We start from the raw sequence: 19,800 nt of genomic DNA, 5'->3' as shown, positions 1-19,800 counted from the left end.
GTTTGTGTGGGATTTTAGGGAAAGCTTTAGGGCCTTTCCTTATGGTCTTTATTTCCTTACTATATTTATATGTGTATATATAAAAAAGATGTACTGTGCACTATATACACATATATAAATACACGTGTATTTATACATGTAAAGTATAGCTATATATGAATAAATATATATTTATACACATTTGTGCGCTCACATAAACAGAAATGTCTCTCTATACATCTGCATATTGTTCCATATGAGCACTTCCTGATCCAAAGGAAGTGGGGAGCCAATCAGAGAGCGCTCCGGGATCATGTCAGTATGATGATTTCAAAACATACAGATTGGCCAGCCACAGAGCAGTATGGAAACACATCGAGCACGAACCAAGAGTCATGCCCTTAAGTCAGTCTGGCAAGGAAGGATGTTGAAGGCATTCCGTGTTTTATGGGTGCCATGCAGACCTCCCTATGAGGTCATCTGCTGTCAAGTGCTTTGTACTTGATCTCTGACGATTTCGGGCTGAGGCCATAAGGGAAAACTTTTCACTATCTTACCTGTTCTTCCTCAGAAAACATGGAATTATCTAGAGAAGTTGTGGATGCCCCATCCCTGGAAGTGTTCAAGGCCAGGTTGGATGAGGTTTTGAGCAACCTGGTGTAGTGGAGGGTGTCCCTGTCCATGGCAGGGTGTTGGAACTAGATGATCTTTGAGATCCCTTCCAACCCAAACCATTCTATGATTTGATGATTCTATGAATTCCGTTTACCGATACATATAGCTGCTATTGTGAATTTCTTGATTGAAATATCACACATTACATCAAATTCAGGGCAGACTTTTACTGAAGATTTTTTCCAGTCTTTCATTACATAGATTTAAAAAAAACCCCTCAAATTCACAGAAAATTATAAATCTAAGTCAGTGTCAATAATACAATACTGATATCTTATTAATATCTTGGTAACTTCTCATAATCACAATTGAATCTAAGTTTTATCAAAGTATATCAGCCAATTTTTGTGATTCAGATGTCTCTGGGTAGAATACCTTCTGAGACCTGGCATAGCATGCTTTTAATTCCTGTGTAAGGAACTATGTAAGAGAATTTAATTTTGTGCCTTTCTGTGAATCTTTTTATTATTATTTGAATCAATGAGATATTGTTAATTACATAATAGCTGTGACTAAGGTACACAATTATAATACCATCTAGATGAGACTCTGAGCCTTAAACTCATCAGTAATTTAACGTTTATGCTGTTTTTTCCTCTCCTCCTGCTCTGATTTTTTCAGCCAGTCCCAGAAATATCAAAGGATATAAAGGAAGTGGATAAAACTCATGTTTTGCAAAGTCCAGTGTGACATTCTCCTGTTAATTGGAAAGTGTTGAGAAAAGACATTGGTTTACAATAGGAAGAGTTTTAAAAAAGATCTGCCATGATAAATGTTAGTGTTGTTGCAATGCATATCACTTGGAGGGGTTGGAGTAACACCAGGACAGGTGCAGAAGCAGGTGATTTTTAGGCCTGATTCGTTTGACCTGTTTCAGATATTGATTTAGGATGAAACAAGTTATACCTTAGAAGTGTTTTTTCTTTTCCTCTGCTCTATATAGAGTGATTCTCGGGCACAACTTGGATATAAGCATGAAAGGGTGAAATTCAGTGAAATGAATCCTATGCTGGAGGACCATGAACAGTATAAGTGGCCCTATGTTGCATATGCTTAAGCCATCTTAACTTATTCTATCCATGTGTCTACTGTAGTTCAGATTAAAACTTTTTTTATGTTGAAATCGAGTTGATCTTGATGAATGTTGTTGACCAATGCAAAATGCTTAACTCCCTTAAAAGAAGTGGCTGCTCAGAACTTGTCATAATCTCTCTGCACATGCAGGCTTCATAAAGTTATGCAGATAAAAAACGTGCTGCTGTGTAATTCTACGATAGTCATGATCAAGGTTTAGAAACAATGACCTATATTCACAGTTGTGTGTCCCTGACAAACACAGGGACATTGCCAAGCAAATGCCGTCATGGGCAAATCAGACGTGACTTGGGGAAAATTAATTTGATGTATTGCCAATTAAAATAGATTTGGGTAGTAGGAAACAAAGGCAAAAATTAAAACAACAGCTTCCATACCCTTGTATTGCAGGCTTAACTTCACTTTTTCACTCCTGATTCCTCCAACACTCCCACTCCACACAGCACAGGGGGATGGGGAATGGGAGTTACAGCCAGGACCTAACCGCCTCTTTCTGCCACTCCTTCCTTTTCACACTGTTCCCCTGCTCCTGTATGGGATCTCCACAGGCTGCAGTTCTTTTGGGACATACCCAGCTGATCTGGTGTGGGGTCCTCCCTTCACTGGTAATAGTGCGGGTGTCTGCTCCACTGCAGCTCTGTCCCCGGGATGCAGGACATCACTCACTCTGGAACCTGGAGAACCTGTTCCCCCTCCTCCTCTGTCTCCTCTTTCTCCTCCTTGTCCTCCTCTCACCTTGGTGCTCACACTGCAGTCTCTCACTTTTTTTTTTTAACTCATTCCTCTCCTCTTTCAGCATATGTCCCTTACTCAAGTATGTTTTCACTGGGGCACGACCAACTGGCTGACGAGCTCAGCTGTGCCTGCGGTGGGTCTGTCATGGAGCTGGCTGGGATCTGCTGTGTCCGGCACGGGGAGCCCCGGCCTCTCAGGCCTCTTCAGGGCAAAACCATGCTGGTCACAAGTTTCCCCCCCATCTCCTCTCTGATAACATTGCTGTTTTGCTGCGTGGTCTTCTGTATCCTTCTCTACCCTGGTGGCCCAAGAAAGAGGAGAGAAAGTTTCCAGAAGTGAGCTCTGCTGTAACTTGTGCCTCTACCTGGACCAGATAAAAAAGCTAAAAGCTGTAGGAGTGGCAAGAGGAAAGGGATGTGCTGTGAGGTGGGAAAAGGGAGTTGCTGTGGGATCAAGCAATCCATAAAAGGATCCTGAACATGGGCTGACTGAGGGATCACTTCATTTTTGTGTTGTGGCCCGAATAAAAGATGGAGATGTCATTCCTCCTGTAATCAGACGACACTGCAATACAGGAGACAAAAGCAGTTTGCAGGGCGTGTTTAGGAGAGTGAGAATCTGTAGAATAAAGTGGCTAAGCAGGGATTAAAAGTAGCAGGAAGAAATCCTGCTGTCTTGCAGAGCTATTTTGTGCTTTTGAATCCTGTCTTATCCAGGTGATGATTACCATTTTTTTAAAGTTTGGAGGTGGTACTATTGAGTGAGTGAAAAAGAAAAGAGATCTTGGGTGCCCTGGACTAATCCATGCATTGATGGAAATGTTATTGCAGTTTCTTTGTGTTTCCTTGGCTGTTTAATGGCTCAGAAATACCAGAGCAAGAGTGGGAGTTTGATATAAATGGCAGGGAAGTTTGTTACTCAGAAAAGCCCTGGAGCTACAACATTTTCCTCAGAAAGTGAAGTCCCATGTGAAAATCCTCATTCTGACTAGGCTGAGGTGCTCTAGTTATTGGCTAATCTGGGCTGATCTTTTCTCACCTAAAATCCTTCAGGGTTTGTAAACAAGTGAAATATTAACTGGGAAAGAAAGTGCCAGTCTTCATAAACCAGTCCTTCAAAGTTATTCTGTCATATCCAAGTCCATGCTCTTCAGCTGGCATAGAAAAGTAATGAACTTCACACATGTATTGCTTGAACAGATGACCAAACATCTGTGCCATCAACTCTTTTCAAGAAGTTTTTGTTGTAGTCATACTCCAGTGTTGAATAACGCCACATTCTGAAACCTCCTATTTTCACAAAGTGGAAATTTTGGGTTCTTTCCAGCCCTAAATTCTTGAAACATTATTTTTCTCTCTCAGCTGAATAAGGGATTATTTACTGCTGCTTTTTCAAAGTGGGGGTGGTCCTGGGATGACAGTGATACAGTAGGGGAAAAAATGGCGCACCTGTGTCATCAATAAATTCTTAAATTAAAGGCTGTAAATAATATGTAAAGACTTTTATTGAGGTCGTTATCTCAAATCCTCCTAAGTTAATTGGAAGCTGTCATCTGACATCAGAGCTCTTCAGGATTGGTTAAATTATTGTTCTCATCACATGCTTAACTTAGAACAACAATGCTCTGAAGTTCAATGACACTATCTTTTTGTTGTTTTTTTTTAAAAAAAAATTATTCACTTCTGATTTATCTTCATATAAAAATTAACAATAAACCAAGTCTCCATCTCCCAACAAATATATTCTATATGCGCAGAGAGTCTTAAATATTGTCTGCACAAATTAAAACAGTTTCTAAATTAAAACTTACTTTTTGGTAGATCAGTGTTCTGGTTTAGCCCAGCTGACAGATAAGCTACCACACAGCCCCTTGAGCACTTGTCCCTCTTGGTGGGCTGGAGAGGAGAAAAATGTAATGAAAGGCCTGAGGGTCAAGATAAGAACAGGGAGAGATCACCCACCAACCACGGCCCTGGGGCAAAACAGGCTTAGCCTGAGGACAAATCAATTTAGTTTGTTAACAGTTCATTCAGAGAGGATAACAAGAAACAAAAACTAATCTTAATAAAAATACTTTCCCCCTGCCCTCCCTTTTTCCTGGTTGCTCTGCCTCCTTCCCTCAGTGGTGGAGCAGGATGGGGAATGGGGATTGCCGTTCAGTTTGTCACACATTGTTTCTGCTGCTCCTTCCTCCTCACGGGGAGGACTCCTTACACTTTTCCCCTGCTCCAGAGTGCAGCCCTTCCTCATGGGAAATAGTCCACAGACTTCTACAATGTGAGTCCTTCCCGTAGGATGCAATCCTAATCCATGAGATTGCTCCAGCACAGGCTTTCCCCTCAGAGTCATGGCATCTTAGGGTGCAGCCACTTGCTCCAGCGTGGAACTCCGTCCTACAGACTGCAGATGCATCTCTGCTTCACTGTCAGTCTCCAGCAGTGTGGAAGTCCTTCCCACGGAAATATCCCTCTAAGAATTCCCTTAGGTGCAAGCATCTCTGCTCCAACGTGGGGTTCTCCACAGGCTGCGGGTGAATCTCTGCTCCACTGTTTCTCTCATGGGCTGCAGTGGGGCCGCTGCCGTCTCACCACAGGCTGCAGGGGAATCTCAGCTCCGGCACCTCCTCCTGCTCCATCTTCACCAACCTGGTGTCTGTGTGGCTGTTTCTCTCAGGTCTCAGCCCTCTCTCTGCTGAAGCTTCACCAGGCCTGACAAACCTCGATGGTCCCGGCAGGATGAACTCTGCCCAGCAGGTGCCCCAGGAGCGGGGCGCTTTGGAGCTCTCCAAACTGTGACACTGCAGCCATCTTCAGTCACGTGGTGGTGGCCCAGCTTGGGCAGCCACCCACCTGGGAGGCCGAGGGATCAGCCTCCACCTCCCCGCTCTCTTCACTGCATGTCCAGCCCCGTTTGGATTCCTTTGTCCCCTTCTTAAACAGGATATTCACAAAGATGCTGACTGACCCTGCCCAGAGGGGAGCGGGGAGCTGACCTGGCCAGAGACTCATCTGACCAGTTTTGGAGCAGAGAACCTTCTCACATCTCCTTACAAGTGTTATCTCTGCAGTCCCTCTCATACTATTAATACCCCACCACATAAACCCAGGAGAATCAGAAACACCAGATCCATGTTGTCCTGTGACTGGTGGCAGACACCGAGTCATTTACTTAGATACAATTATATTCAGCTGCAAGCTCCAGAAAATAATGTGGTACATTAGGAAATGAAATAACAACTGTATTGTTGAAGCTGTCTATCCCAGAAAGTTAGCTAAATAATGGATGAAACCCAGTTCCTGCATTGGAATCAGGCAGTACCTGCTTCTTGAGAGATGGCTGAAGAGAGAGGAAAACCACTGGGTTAAGTTATTCCAACAACTGACGATTCTTACTTTGATTTTAGTGCTTGTTAAATGATGAGATTTTGACTAGGAATTCAATGAATGTTCTCCCCTGCAAGCTCTTCAAATTGCACTTACTCACACACTGACCCCCCTATTGTACTTTTCCCATAGGGTCACAGCAGAAAGTTCTTTGTAGATCTTCTAACTTTGAAAGAAGTTGCTTAGAGGCGAGTCTGAGAGCCTTATGAACTTTTTTGCTCAGGTTAGCAAAGTTAGAAAATCTCAGACAGCAATTACAATCATCTGCTTTAAAACATTCCAACTCACCTGTAACCTCCTTCCCCCTTTTCCTTTCTTTTTTTTTTGTGTTTGTCTCAATACAACATGGTGAAAGTGTTTAGATGATTGTGAGCAGCAAAACAAAGTGATTTATATATTAAAAACTGAAGAAACTACCAGGTGGTGCCTGTCTGCCATCAGCTCTGCTGCATTTGAATTAAGGTATTGACAGAGAAGAAGTGAGAGAAGCCCAGACTCTCCTGTTTCTGTGTACAGGAAAGGACTTTGATTTAACTTGATCTTTCCAGACTTCTAATTTCACGGGCATCAAATCACAGATCTTTTTGGTAACTTCTGAACTTTAGTTGCAAATACTGACTTTTGGTTTACAAAGCTCAGTTTCAGTTGTGTCCTACAGGATGAAAATTAAAGCACGAAAGTTAAATGAAATTCTAAAAAAATCCATTTGTGGTTCAAATGTGCAACAGAATAACAAGTTTTACTTTGTTAAAAAGTTAACTTTGTTAAACTTTAGATCAAGTGTACATTCATTACATGCCAGAAATGCACTGTACCAAGAGGTATTTTGACCAAGTTCAGTAGTAGTAGAAAGACCAAAACTCCAGTAGTGAATTTAATAACATATAGACACATCAGATTACAAATAAGAAGGAGGAAGTGGCAGTAATCTTCTATTTAAGGCCTCAGTGATCAAATCCAGACACTGAGGTAAAGTGTATACGGAGGTACAATAGAGGAAGTTCAAGGCATTCTCCTTTCCAAGATTACATAAGAAAAAGACAAGTATATTTAACAACATGCTCTGTGCCAAGAGATAAAAAATGGTGGCTTGGTTATGCATCACTGCCAGGAATCTAAAATCAAAAATTACATGTACTTGATTCACTTGAAAACACCACACCACATTTCTGTTTGATGGAAGTCATTGGAATAATACTGGGAATAATGAATTTGGCTCATACCCTGGATGAGACACTGTTCAAAATGACTGTATCAGCCACATTTATTTAGCTTTTATGGTTCTGAATGAAAATTAAAATTGTGCCATGATTAACTACATCCCAAGGTATTTAAACTCTGTTGTTCAAGTTAAGTTCCATTTCAGAGTGTAATACCAGAAAAATGCCCCTGGGAGTTATTTAATTTTTTATACAGGTTCAATATGTATAAGAACACTTTTACAGCCATTTAAAATCAATCAAGTGAATACAGTGCTCATCAGAGGTGAGCAATTTGCATTCCACATGTCTGAGCTTTCACTTACTTTCATGGGTTTTACACAACTAGCTCTGTGGCGATGTTTCTGATTTACAGCAGGATACATCACTAGTAGAGTTGAGTGAATGGTTCATCACTTCCATCAGCTGCATTCAAACCTGATGTGAAAAGTTACACATCCCATTTGAGAGTTTAATGTAATCCCTGGTAGTGGAAATTCTGTATCTCAGTCATTCTTAGTCCCTCTTCAGGGAAGACCCAAACATCACATTTGTTTCTGCATCTTGCCTGTTCCGTTTCCCTGAAATGAGTTGTGGGATAAAGATCATGGCAAGAAGTCTGGCATGATATGAAAACTGGCAAGAGGTCAGATACCGAGCAAAGTGCATACTTGCTGGAGGAGTGGGAAAAAGAGAATTAGGCTTTGCTTCAGCATTACTCAGAAGCAAAAGGGCTCTACAGTTGCTTAGCAAGTAGTGTTTGTCATTCTGTGTACTGCAAGTACCATCAGCTCAACTCTGCTGTCAGTTCCAACAACAGACTCCAGGGAAGTTGCTCTGATGGTAAGGCAGTGCAATGTTATTTCCCAGTCACAGATGGATTTCGGCTCCCCCCAAAACTAAAATATTTGCTTTATTCCTCTCCAGACTATGAAAATATAGAACAAATCATAATGTGAAAATTGAGCTTCTGAAATCTCTGTTCCCAGTATTTAGGCTATGACTTTGAAACTAAAAAAAATAAATGACAGCCGTCTTCCCTCTGCACATGTGTTTACACATGCATTAGTTTAAACATATGAATAATTACAGTAGTCAGGAGGATTATATGCATATTGCTAAACGTGTTAAATCTTGCAAGAGAGAGACAATCGGCCTGTCATGCTAGATGCCATGTGACTGTTGAAATTAGTCAAAAGGTTTTATCAACAGTAAAAGATGATCATTTTTCTTAGGTTAGTGCATTCTGACACATATTTAGCATGTCTGACATACCCGCATGGGTCAAAACAAAATGTTGTTTTGAATTCAGTAGAAAATCTCCTCTCACTCCTACCCATGCAATACCGTGGCAACTGCATAGGTGTAAATGTGAACAAAACAGATGATTCTTAATGCAGGATGCAGTAATTGGGAAACAATTACTCTTTTGATCAAACAGTTGAAAATATTTTCCAGCCAGAAATGTATCTTGTTGGTAGCTTTCATGGTTTATTTTCTTGCAAAATATGTCTATTTGTATGACTAGTCCCTTGGACTATTTTTAGCTTATTGCTAATGGACTGTAGGTGCCTTTGAGATTCTATTGCTCTTAATCTTGTGAAGAATACTCAAGCAATTTTAACATTGAATTGTAAACTTACAACCCCTGGTGAGTTTCTCCCCTTCATCTTCACACATTTTTTGTCCACTTGCACTTCATTTTGATAACAGTGTTTGCATCCAGTTTATTTCCATGTGTAAAATCCAAGGCATTTTCAGTGTGCTTTTTTTTTTTTGGTAACATGGTAATTCCCAAGGTTTTGAGGTCATAACTGCTGCAGTTTGCACATCTGGGCTTTCAATTCGACTTCCATTTGCACCTCAGGGCTTGTCCTCCCCATCCTTTGAGGTCTGTGACTGTTTGTTTGACAGCTTTGGCCATGGTGAAAAATAAAAGGTAGGAAAGAGCAACAAGATTAAGACAAGAAAAAAAGTTTCCATGTGAGATTGTCTGTCTCTTCAGTTGCAGGTCAAAAAGACTGGACAAGATGGTAGCTGTTGATACAAATAGCTCAGTTCTGTTTTGCAAGCCCTTGGAGCATTGTGTGTGGGAATTTTCATCCTGAAAAGGGGAATAGGAAAGAATTGAGAGAAAGGCAACAAAGGTTAAAAGATATAGAAAGCTTTTCTAGACGTAGCAGCTGAGTAGGTGAGGATTTCTTGGTCCTCAAAGCAGAAGGCTTCAGAGGAGATATAATAAGTTTCTACAAAATTATGAGTGTCGTGGAGAGGGTAGATATGACTAAATTGTTTATCACTCTCTTTAAAGACAAGAACTATGGATCACCAAATAATGATATTAGAAGTTATTCTCAAACAAAGGCAGTGGTTTTACACAGAACATGTGCTAGTGCTGTGGACCTCCCTGTGAAAGAATGCTGTGCATAGCCAAAATGTACATTGGTTTAAGAGTTGACTAGACAAGCTCATGGAAACTAAATTCTTGAAAGATTTTAAAATACACAGAATGACATCCAGTTCAGAAACTCCCCTGAGCTAAAAATAGTTGGAAGATGAGACAGCATTAGCGGAGCGATCTGATACACACACTGTTTTCTTACAGATCTCTAGACATTCATTTAGGGTCATTGCTCCTTCTGGTTATCTTCTTTCGGAAAGGCATCACCTTCTCCCTAACAAAATCAAAAGAAGGGGGCTACTGAAATGAAAATCTGAGCAGAGCAAAATAATTCTGAGAAGCAGTGAATGACGGTGGTGAAGGTCATAAGGTCAGAAGTGTAAAAAAACCCAACAGCTGGGAGGGGTACAAAGAGTGGGACACCCTGACACCATCTCCTTCTCTGTGAAGGCAACCATGTAGCCGGTAGAAGCTCTCTGGCCATGTTCTGCCTGGCAACATGGCAAGACACAGAAACAAAAATGTACCACATCCCTGCGTCATCCTCTCAGCCTTCCTTTTTGTTGAGCAATGGATGTCTGGCTTCAGTAAGGCTAAAACAGGTGGATTGAGGAGGGCCAGAGATTAAACAGAGCTTTGGATAAAAGGTGAGAGGAAAAGCACAGCCAGAACCTCAAGAGATTTTGGTGAAGCAGAAAAAGAGACTGTAGCCTGTCAAACACAATGTACATGTGTGTAGGGTGGTCTCTTGTGACAGGAGAGAGAAGGGAATCCCATGTCCTGTTCCACATACTGCTCCATGCAGATAGCCATCCCTTATGGGTGCGGTTGATGAACTCTTGATATGAGCCAGTGCAGCTGCCTTTACACTGTAAATGGGAAAATATTCAGTAAATAGGATAATATTCAGAAATGCACAGTTAAGAATTTTAAAAATAGCAAGTTGTTTTTGAAGTTATCTTTGCATGTTTTTATTTTGAAGTGATGAACTTTTAGCACCTTACAGAACTGAATTTTGTATAAGGATGCCACATATCAAGTGCCCTTTGCGCATATGGAGCCTTATCATGGCACATGACTGGACATAACAAAATGTCCTCTGTCATAAATTCAAATATAAATTCAAGATATACACTCATGCTGCAGCAGAATATATCAACATTTCAGTTCTTCAATGGAAATGAGCTTGAGACACTGCCTTCAGTTCCTCTGCAAGAGCTTTTCTTTGAATCCAACTGAAATACAGTGGGGTTAGATGTGATTAAAGTCAGAATTTTTTAAGAATCTATATGGGACAATGTCAGATTACTTTTACTCTATGAACATATCAGTTTCTTGTTTTCTCCTAGTCTCCACTGTTTTAGGAGGACTGATTTGCTTTGTGGTCTTTTTCTTTCATTGTTCTTCATCTTGGATATATGCCAAACAGATTGGGGAATATAAATATTCCTGGAAATAGATTCCTTCTGTGGCTTACAAAATAAAAGTAGTAGCTATTGCAATGTAAATAACATGCTGATAGTTTTGCATGGCCTTGTTTACAAAGTCTTTGAGGATACACTAAGCGTGATCCAGATTTCAGAGAGGAGGTACTGTGATTTCAGAGGACTTCTTCAAAAAATACTTATGAAGGTTATTGCAGCAAATTCTGCATAGCTGTAAGACTCGATCTGGACTTTTTAACATTCAGGCCAATGCAATTAGCTCAAAACACGAACAGGTTCCCTATAGCGGTTCAAAATACAACCTTCAAATAGAGGAATGTCTGCCTGTTGGTGATGAGGCTTTATCACCATGCCAATTTCCCCACTGTATGACTGTAGATTAAAACTTCAGTAAAACAACATTTCCATCATTAGACTGTTTCAAAATCTGCTAGACCTCGGCACATTAAATTTCTGATCTGTTACACAATAGATCTGTCTTTATGTAGGCAGGAGCCAGCAACACAGTAAACAAAGTATTAATCTGTCATATACTCGGGGGACACAGATAGTGTGACAAATCACATGGAGATGAGGCTGCACTCAATGTGAAAAACATACCAACAAGTAAGACCTCTTAGACCAGTGCATTGAATGTCCCTCGGCTGCAGGCTAATGGATACTTCTCTGGATCTTCCATAGTAGATAGAGCTGGGAAATAACTACATCACCAGACTGATTATATATGCGACTTCTCACCCAAGATGTAGAAAGACACAAGGAGGTCGGTTGCGTGCCTCAGCAACCAGTGTTGGCACTTGATAGACTTGTTGGTTAGTAACATAACTTTGCCCATGAGTTTTAAGTATTTTCATTAGATTGAGATAGATTATTTGTTTTGGAGAAAAATAATGGTGATAAATAAAGCATGAAGCATTTTTGTATTAATTGTGCCTTGAGCAAGAGAAAAACTCTTCTCCTTTCCCCTGAATTTTAAGAAAGTAAGAAAAAGTGACTTTAGTAAAATTTACATAGAATGCACAAATGTCCTTCTTTAAATGCAAATCCAGATCCTCTAGTATAGAGGCAGTATTTTTAGTTAATAAAGAAAATAGTGGTGAGGTTTGTAAGAGGCTTTCCAAAAGAGCAGAAAAGCTAAGGATATGAGAAGGAATATGTTCCAGAGAGCAGCCTTCACCTGAAGGAACTCTAGGTCATGCAGGATGTGTTAATTCAATGCCTAAAATTTCTTTCTTGCAGCAATTTATCCCTTATGCAAATCTGTACTGTAGCTCAATAAGTCGTTAAAGCTGACATAACAGCTTGCTGCCATGGCTGAGGAGAAGGAAGCCTGTTCCTCTCTCTGTTGCCTTTCTCACTGTTGCTTCTGGTCATGATTATATTGTGTTGGCTCTGTTACTTGTCAGATGTTCAGAAAGTCAACGGAATATGAACACAGTCCAAAATGGCTGACTATTCTTTCTGGATGAAGGAGTTAAACTGGCTTACAGAAGAGTACCAGGGTCACTGCAGGGAAAGACTGCATGAGGATCAGAATGGGAAGGAGATAGGAAAGAGCAGCAGAAGCAAAGAGGGAGAAGCAAGACCTAGCATATTTGATGGCAGGGGTCTGGACTGTATCTTGCGGAATCCATAATTTCACACTAAAGGCAACTTTTATGAAATATAATTTAGAAGTAAGGATTCAGATATATCAATAAACTTCAGCAGAGACCAGTAATCTCTGTAGCACTGTCCATGATCAGTGGAGTCTTATGTCAAAATTCTGCACCTAATGTGGCTCTGGGTACAGGAAGATCTTTACTGTAGCACAGCACTTGCAGAAAGACTACAGACAAGCCAGTGTTGTCAACAGAGACCAACCTCATTTTCTATAATGGTCGATAGAGGATCCAGGAATAGTTTAGTACTCTAATCTCTTCTATTTCTAAACTTTTTAACTATAACTTTACAGAAAGGACTATAACAAGCTAAGAACAGCCGGGGAATTAAACAGGCAGGTGACTAACACAAGCAGAACAAACCCAATTGAAATGAGAGGCCTCAGCTAAAACAAGTCAAGGACTATGATATTAGTTTCAACTACGCAAATACACTCATCTTCAATTTTTGCTTCCAAACTTTAAGAAAAAGCTGTAAATTTGAAGTGAGATCAGCCCTTATTCCTGGTTTAGTTTTTGGTTGGATACAGCTATTTTTAACCTAGATCCTAAATGCAATAGATTCAACCCTTCAATATTTCTTCTTCAAAGTCTTACTCAAATGTTGACCTTTAAAAGTTCCAACTATAACTACTTTTGCAAGGCCTGCACTTTCAGGAAACAATGCTCACTCTTGTTCTCTGTTGGAAATATTGGATTCAGGTCTAAAATCAGCAGCCCAGTTCCTTTGCTTATAAGTTTTAACTCTACCATTAACCACAGACAGGTGTCCAATACGTATTGAAAAACCTCCTATAAATTATGGACCTCAGCAGAAATCAATCTGCAGTCTAGTCTGGTGGGCTGCACAGTATCCAAGAAAAACAAAACAAACCCAGAACATGTTGACGGCTAATCTTTCCTTTATATTTTATACTACTTACAGGTGACTATAGAATCAATACAAAATATTTTCAGTTGCTATGAGCTGGACTCATGCTGACATTTCATAAGTGACCAGTAAGAGATACAGGTCCTTATTTTCCCATCCCTAACTTTTTCTTAATCTTAAAATTATCAGTAGTCAAAGGAATATTACAGGTTGTTGTCTCTTGGAAAACACATCTCCTGTCCTCGCCTTCTGAGCTATACAGGACACAGCTGTAAATTGAGCTTTTTAATAAAGTAACTTACCTACACTTGGCTCATAATCTTTTAAGAACTATCAGCCTCCCTCCCAATCTGACCCACTGCCCACACACATTCAGAGCAGATTTAAGTCCTGTACTTCAGTTGTGACATGTCAAACTCTACCCCTTAGTTGCTGTTCGAACTTTCACATCAGAGATGGAGGTGCATGAAGTAGCCTTACTTTGCAGGAATATGTGACTATCACAGGACACAAGAAAAAAATCCCTGAAGTCTTGCAAGGGTGGTATGGATATCCATGTTTCTGTCTCTCCTATCTTGTGCTTGGAAGTACACATCAGCTTTTCATCTGATCTCTGACCTGGGCTAAACCTCTAGCAGATCTGACTTATCCACACCCCAGTTTGTTAGGAGATTTATAGTCTGGAGGGTCAGTCCCCCAAAGGATGATTCTACAGGTTCTGAGAAAGGGACTAGGTACTGCACTGAAGAGCTTCCTGCCAGTTTACTTTTCTGTATTGGAGAGAAAAATCTAAGATGGGAGATATTTTCTGATGCTGACATTTAATTGTTCTGATAGGCTTGGTTTCCTGGCTATTGTCCTTAGATATAAGGTGTGCTAAAAGAAAAAAATTATTTTTTTAACCTAGATGACACATCTGATAAATTTAATTGTTCTCACTGCTTTGCCAATCTCTCCAAACTATCCATAAACTTAGCCATGATTAACCATAGTCATCAAGCCAATAACACCATTAATTATCCAGTTGTGATGCCTCTGCACCATGACATCTGTAAGTAACTACCTGCAATCTAGATAATCCTACAAGAGATAACTGTCAATTAATTGCGTGTTGTGTCTTTCACCCTCTATTACAGCTCTGACTGTGAAGGAATCACAAAGACACTGCAGGATCAAAATAAGTAGATTTACAAAATATATGTGATCTTCATTCCAGAGTTACCCTTTAAATTACATAGTTCCTTTCTTTTCCCAATGCTTATTCCTCTCACAATACCCAAACATTATGTTTCAGACTGCTAAGTATATCTAAAGGCACTAATTTTTTAAGGAGAGTTACGTTTTGCTTCTCCTTGCTTTTACAAAAGTCTTAAGAGTTATTATGTTACTATTAAAAAAAAAAAAAAAAGAGGATTTGGAATAGTTTACCACAGTGAGAGGCTTGAAATCAATATTGTTTATATGGGCATGAATGTTATTGACTGTATATTTACAATAACCTCCAGAAAGTAACTCTTAAACCATTAAACCTCCTGGCAAAGTATACACTTTCATAAATCTGAGTAAACATTTTACAATAATAATTAAATTAATTACTAGGAGAAAACAACACATTTGATGGATTTTATCCTTAGGAAAAAATGGGACATTTCACTACTGACCTAATTCTAAGTGCCTATTTTCTCCAGTCTTGTATTTGCAACTGGAGAAATACCTTTCCTTTGGAAGAAAAGACTTCACAATGGTACATAACCCAAACAGGATTAATCTGAAGACAATTAGTTTAACTTGCACAGAATATTGTTTACAATGTTGTTGATAGAGGGCAGCTCAAAAAAATGCACCCAGATGTCATTGTTTGGATGTAGAGCATTTACACGTGACTAAGTAATTAATTACTCCATCCCCTTTAAACTAAGGTTCACAGGAAAATTTAGGCTGAAAATGAGTACTCAAGAGCTTCCAGAAGCAAGATAGCTGAGGAGCACTTTTCATTAGATCATTATGTTACACGTAAGTGCCCACTAGAGATCATTGTCTGCATACATAAGGCATTTTCAGTAGATCACTGCTGCAGACAGTTTTCAGTTTTCAGTTGTATAGAGAAGACAGATTAATAAAAATGAAAAACAAGTTCAGATACGTGAGGTGATGATTCTGAAGATTCACAGTTTGTCAGTGGCAGAACTGGGGACTAGGACTCAGATCTACTGAGTTCTTAGTCCCATGTCTTAAAGGGGAAAATATGTGACTTAGTCTTACATTTGGTGTGAGAGTTGTTTCAGCAAAAAATTGTCATTAGCAGAAATCTAAATCTGTGAGGCGTGTCTCTTGAATTGTTTTGACTTTGGGTTATTTATGAAATATTAAAGACTTCAATGATTTCATGGCCACCTAAGAATTGAGAAGATTGGTTATGTGTAATTTTGCAACTGAATTCCATCTCCCTTACACCACAGGGTTCCTGGGATCTTCCTGGATTTGACCCTGGCCGGATCCCATCAATGGACCCATGGATTTTCATGGTGCAAGATGGCTGGAAAATAAAAGAAATCATGCAAGTTTGTGGTAACCTGACTTTGTTGATTAATACTTTCCTTCTCCTTCTTTTTATTTTTGTCCCAAACAATTCTACAACCAACAAAGTAATGAGAAAGATTAATTTAGCAGCAATATTTTGGGATTGAAAGGAGTAAAGTTACAGATCATGAAGCTAAAATAAGGCACGACCATAATTTTGGTATTATAAGTAAAGGAAGGTTTTGGAAAGTATTATACAGACAATTGCAGACAGCTTTAGCTTAGGTTAGTAGGGCAAAAGAGAGAACTAAATTAAAGATTATCCTAAAAGTGAGGCTGTGACTGAACCCTGATCTCATTTTAGTGCTTAATCCACATAAATGTTCTTTCCTTGTGTCTTACCCAGTCTTTCTCATTTTATCTTTTCTGATATGTTATGCTGGGTAGGTTACTCTTATTTCCCTCCAGACCCATCACCTGCAGCTGTAGCTCCACTCTTCCTCCTTCGTCCCTTTAACTTTTCGTACTTGGCTGTAAAACATGAAAAGACTTTAATTCAGATTCATAAGGGAAAAGTGATAGGAAGGGCAGAACCTAACTTAAAGACAATGAGAAGTTCCTGGCATTCATGCGCTCTAAAGACACACAGAAATCTAGACATATTGTCTGGTGTCACATGAGAGGGAACAAAAGTAGTCCACAGTGTCAAGCCCTAAGTAAGGAGTGACTCAATGGCAGAATTCCTGGAATTTAGGATGGGTGAATCTCGACCAAGGAAAATACAAATACAACAGAGCAACAACATTATCTTGAAAACAATATAATTTTACTACATGGCGAACAGGAGGAGTATGTCACTTTCCAGTAATATCAAAGTTTTTAATTAGCAATACTGTAGGTATATGTGGAATATATAATTTATCCAGAGGTTGATCTGATGCCCAGTTTTGATCCCAAGAGCTGATAGTGTTAAAAATCTTTCTCTCGCATTGCTGGAAAGCTGTGCATCCTCTATGCTTTCCTTTTACAATTTTACTGTCCTGTTGAATCACCCAATGTTCACCTTCACATTCTTGGCAGGCTTTAATGTGTTTGCTCACAGTATAATTAAATGCTCTGTATTCATTACTTCCCAGCTCTGACTTACATTTAGTGTCTTCAACGTAATTACTCCACGGTGTACATTCAGTCAAATGTGCGATTCTGTGCCTGTCCAAATTTTATTAAACAAGGGTAAACGTGTGGTCAATTACACCATTACACACACAATTGTATCTGTCCTTAAGAGAAGCTCTTGAGTCTCTAGTGTGCTTTCAGTGACATGAATTACAGCCATATAAATGCGCTTTCACATTCTTTTCTATCAGTTCTTGTGTTCTGTCTGCTATTAGTGGCAAATTAATTGACTATGGGGAAAAAGCAAACAAGCTCTGGGTTAAATGAATGATTTCAGATGGTGATAAAAGTAATGCAGTGAGGATCCAAAGTCTTCCTGAATTGACTACATTGCCAGGGTTCATTATCCAAGATAATCTCACTTTCTTATTATTCTGTGCTGTAATATTCCAGCAAAACAAAAGAGAAAGACTGGGTGAATCCCCAAAAATTCTAGCTACTAGAAATAGTAGTTGGAAGCAATTATCCTGCCAATCCCACATGTTAACCCTATTGAAAATCCTCTTTTGAAAATCAAGCTCCAGAGAGCAAACCCAAATTAACTGTAAAACTAACTTAGAAATCTTGAAGATCAAAAAAAGATATTCTCATTTGCTTTCTAAAATAAATTAACTGTAAGATTAATTTTGAAATCTTGAGGGTCTTTTTAAAGATATTTTAAATTTGATTTATAGTATCTGATCTTTGCAGTCATATGCATGTCACTTAAAGAAGAGATCATTGTGTTTTTTCTTCCAGATGAATTTGGTGTTTCTGATGTAATCTCCAACTGCTGCAGACTGAAAATTCAGGGAAAAAAGATAGTAGTGTTTGGATTAATATCACTTGAGTTTACATAGGTGTGTAGTCTAAACTAGTTTTCTAGACCATAGTGGAGAGAAATACTCTAGCAGGCAGTACAGCGCCTCTTAAAAACCCACAAAAATATTTAAGGCAGGGTCAACAAGAATCTCTAGGAGGTACCTATCTTTCTCAAACAGTCAATCATAGAATAATAGAATCATAGATTCTCTCTCTGTTAAAGGAAGAGAGTCTAAAGCTTAGCTGTGTAGAAGTTCCAGTCCTAGTCTAAAATTAAATACATTGCATTCAACCTCTGAACAAGTGTATTCAAAGATAATTTTATTTAATACAATAGTTTATGCTGAAGTGAACAAATAATAGATTGGAATATCTTTGCGTTGGATACCATTTCTCAGAAAATGAATGAGCATTTATGCCATTTCTTGCTGTTTCTTAAACTTGCTTTGCAGAGTATCCTTTGCTGGAGTGTGACAGAAGATAGACATGACTTTCTTATCTTGCTCTGAATTAATAGCTTTTAGAGTAACTATCCATATTAAAATGGAATTTTCTAAAATAAGCAATAAACCACAGAGTGATAAAACCTAATTTATAAATAGTTCATATCATGTTGAAATAGCATCTAATGAGTTTCATCCTGAAGTAAATTCATATTGTCAGTTTTAACAGCCTTTCATAAACTGAATTTACACTTAGTGGGCTAAATTCTCCTTTCAATTAATTTTCATGAATAGAGTTTGCTGTGGTGTAAATGAGAAGAGAATCTGTCTCCAAATGCCTAGAGGCCTTTATTGGGAGTTGGCTGATGATGCATACAAGAATGCTAAACCAATGTTATCTTCATCTAAGCATAGCCTTAAAATTAGATAGCATTTAAGATATGTCCTCTTGTATTCTGCTGATTTGGAAAATGGAATACATTTATTGGAAGAAAGGATGCAGATTAAAAGTCAATGAGATTTTATTGCATCATGGATAATTATTTCCCATTGTTTTACCATTATTTCTTCACTTTGGAAAAGAAGATGTTTCCAATCATTTTATCAGCTCAGTGGCTTTATGTTCCACATATGACTCAAGAAATTGGAGTAAATACAGGATTTCAACAATTGATCTTTCATTTCTAAATTAATTTTCTTTAAAAAATGATTCTATATACATATATATGAAGTACAGTATGTACTTACATCTATAGTAATGGCATATATATATTTCAAATAAATATGCCATTAATAGACTTCACCATTGATATCATGGTAGTAGATGAAAGTTCTCCAAAAGTTAGTTAGTTTGCAAGCTGTTGTACAGTTAGGAAAGTTCTCTAATCTCCAAGAAGGAGTACAAGCAATATAGAATATAAAGGAAATAAACTCATAGCTAAGAAAAAATTAGTTAAAAAGATCTAATAAAATGTAGAAGGTCATGTAACTCCATAAAGTTTTCCTAATAATTGCGGGATAAATGTGTAAAGGGATATGATTTTAAAATTATAGCTACTAATAATTACTTTGAGGTTAGGAAGAAATTTCCCTTGTATAGGTCTGATTTATTTTCATATTCAAAGTATCTAAACTAGACATTGGCTCAGGATAAAACATGGGAGATAAGTATTAATGTTATCCACTATGTCACTTCCTATGTTGTAGTAAGACCCCAAACTTCATTTCACCCAGAGGCTTTTAGTCATCTATAAGTGATCATGGAAAGCTTTAATGATATTAATAAATATTTCCTTCTACCTTCCTGAGCTCCCTTAAGCTTCTGACAAGAAAAAAAATCCTATCTGTATTTCCCTAATTAAGCTACATCCATTGCAACTCATATTATAATTGTTCTTCTCTAGAGGTGCAAGTAAT

The sequence above is a fragment of the Tauraco erythrolophus genome, chromosome 1 (genome assembly GCF_009769465.1).
Source record: "Tauraco erythrolophus isolate bTauEry1 chromosome 1, bTauEry1.pri, whole genome shotgun sequence".
NCBI classification, from domain to species: Eukaryota; Metazoa; Chordata; class Aves; order Musophagiformes; family Musophagidae; genus Tauraco; species Tauraco erythrolophus.
This window is presented reverse-complemented; position numbering follows the sequence as displayed.